Below are 2500 nucleotides of genomic sequence, written 5' to 3'. Positions count from 1 at the left end.
AAATAAGACACACCAGACAGCCTTCAAAATCAGTTTCTGCATAAGTCCGCCCTCCTGGCGTGCAATAAAGGACGGACATCAGTGGAGAACTCGCTTTATTGCACAGGAAATAAAAGCCGAGACAAGCTTCAGACCCAAAGTTGCCAGTACGTCGCCTTCATATCCCGATCCTCTGTTTTTGTCTCGTGCAGGAAATTCCCCATCACTCCGCAGTTGGCTCTGGTTTTGGAGAGACGCCGTGTGGAGAAGAAATCAGAGGAGGAGGAGGAGGTAGGAACACAAGCCTGGGGGCCATGGAGGAAGATGATTGAGGTGATGAGGAAGTGACGAGAAGGAGATGGGGACGGGGTCGTGTTGTCGCTAAGAGGAGCGGCAGCAGAAGGGGCAGATCTAGAGTTCAAAGGAAAGATCAGAGAAGTCGGTGGGAAAAAGCAGACTGGGGATGGCAGACGATAAAGATGATAGCGATGAGGAAGGGGAAATTGCGGATATGTAGGGACTAGATAATTGTTCCTCAGAGAAAAATTATCAGGAAAGGGAGTATCGTGAATTATAGGAAGGTAAGATTAGAGAAGGAAATAGAAATAAATGGCAAATGATAACGGAGTGAGAAGATGATTGTGTTCATGAGGAAGGGAAGTGATGGGTGTGAGGCTAAGAGGAAGAGGAGAGGGTGTTGTCTCAAAGGGGAAAAGTCAGAAGCCATATCGAAAAAAAACAGAGAGAAGATCGAAGTAGGAATTAAGGACAGGGAGCTGTGAGGTACTGAGAAATGAAGGTGATCGTGATGATGAGGAAGGGGAAGTGACGAGGAGGAAGTAGGGACGGTGTTGTGCTGTCGCTAAGAGGAAAGCTGGCAGGAGGGGCCAATCCAGAACTGCAAGGGGGAGGGGGATGAGATCAGACAAGGAGATAGAAGAAGAAAACAAGTAATGGCAGCAGACCACTGTGATGGTGAGGAAAGAGTAAGAAAGGGTGGGTTGGGTTGGGTTGGGTTGGGTTGGGGTGGAGTGGAGAGGGGTTGTGTGGGATGGGGAGGGGTTTAGGGGGGGATCGGTGCAGTCATAGTCCCCCCTCTCCCACTTCTTAGATAGGAGGTAAAGAAAAAGGAGACAATGTCAGAGCGATTTTGTCTTGGAGAATGGAAATGTAACAGGGCAGAGGGACGGACGGGATATGAGCTGACACGTTCCCTTGCATTGCCGGAAAGGAGACGAAATTTGCAAAAGAAAGAAAATGAAGTACAGGCTTGGTCAATATTTCTTTACGCAGTTGGAATCTATAAGAGAGAGAGAGAGAGAGATGCGAACCAACTTGATTTTTTTATTCTTAAGGTTTCATTAGATTTTGATGCAGCCTAGAATCATTGAACCGAGAATCCAGTCCACTTAATTACCGTTGATTTTTATGGTTTGATCCCATTATGCAATGACATCCTCTGACACTATGACACTTTATGACATGATAAGACGGAGGAAAGAACAAGAAAAAAATGGAATTGTTTAAAATCAAATAAAAACAAGATAAAAATGAAGTGAAAATGTGAATAGAAAAATGAAAACAGGTAAAAGGAAAGAGGGTTGATGAGAGAAAAAAGTTTGAAGGAAAGAATAAATAAGACGAAAGAAAAAATAGTCAGACTGTTGATTGAAAGCAAGGAAGGCTATGAAAAATACGAGAACCAAAAAGTATAAAATAAAGGAAGGAAAAAATATATATGTAGAGGGATTTAAAAATAGGAAAAAAAGGCAGAAACCAGAAATGCACTCCGCGAAGCTTTACTTATTTCTTCGTCCGCTGATTTTGATTTTCCTACTGCCAAACCTCCAGCCCGTCAACGCACGATAATTTTCTCCATATGGTTTTTCAGTTATTTCTTGATGCGCCATTATTATATTTCTTTAACTACTACCCCTGATGATGTACTTTTCATGTTGCGCTTCTTGTTTCCAAATTTTTTTTTTTTTTTTTTTTTAAGGGAAGCTTTTTGAAATGGAGGATTTAGATAAAGCCTTCATTAACTCTTTCACTTCGAAGACGTCACTTATATTCTGTTTTCGCCACCCTGCAGACGATTTCCTTTAGTTGAGGAAATCCTTGTCGTGAATGGATTAATGGAGAAATAATTACACCAAAATTATACCTTTCAGATTTGACATCTCTCTCTTAAGGGAAATTAAATTGCTGGGTGTTGGCTAGAAGGAATATGAAAGGTGCAGATATTTTATGTCCCACCCCACAGTATAAAATTCTTACTGCCACCAAAAGATACATTTTTTCTAGTTTACAAGCGGTCTCTCGTTGTCTAAGGGTTAAGTTATATCCCTACGGTTAATGAAGAATTTTTTAGGTTAATTTCTCTGCTTTCGCTTATAATTTATTAGCGGGGAACAAAACCACGAATACTGTTAGAATGGTCAACTTTTTCTGATTTTAATTAAGAAGACAGAAAAATTACTCCATCCTTCAGCCTTTCAGTATAGTGGCAACTTTTCGTTTA

The 2500-nt window shown here is 41.3% G+C and overlaps 1 protein-coding gene across 1 annotated transcript in view; it reads right to left on the bottom strand.

Annotated features, from left to right (window-relative positions):
- Positions 1-2500, bottom strand: part of LOC145407700 (transmembrane and immunoglobulin domain-containing protein 1-like) — a 261185-nt gene that overhangs the window by 214320 nt on the left and 44365 nt on the right. The window lies entirely within an intron of this gene.

Source organism: Coenobita brevimanus, chromosome 74, assembly GCF_032717465.1.
Source record: "Coenobita brevimanus isolate Jiangsu-jjx chromosome 74, ASM3271746v2, whole genome shotgun sequence".
Classification (NCBI taxonomy): domain Eukaryota; kingdom Metazoa; phylum Arthropoda; class Malacostraca; order Decapoda; family Coenobitidae; genus Coenobita; species Coenobita brevimanus.
Note: the sequence above shows the minus strand (reverse complement) of the source record. Positions and strands in the feature narration are given on the sequence as shown.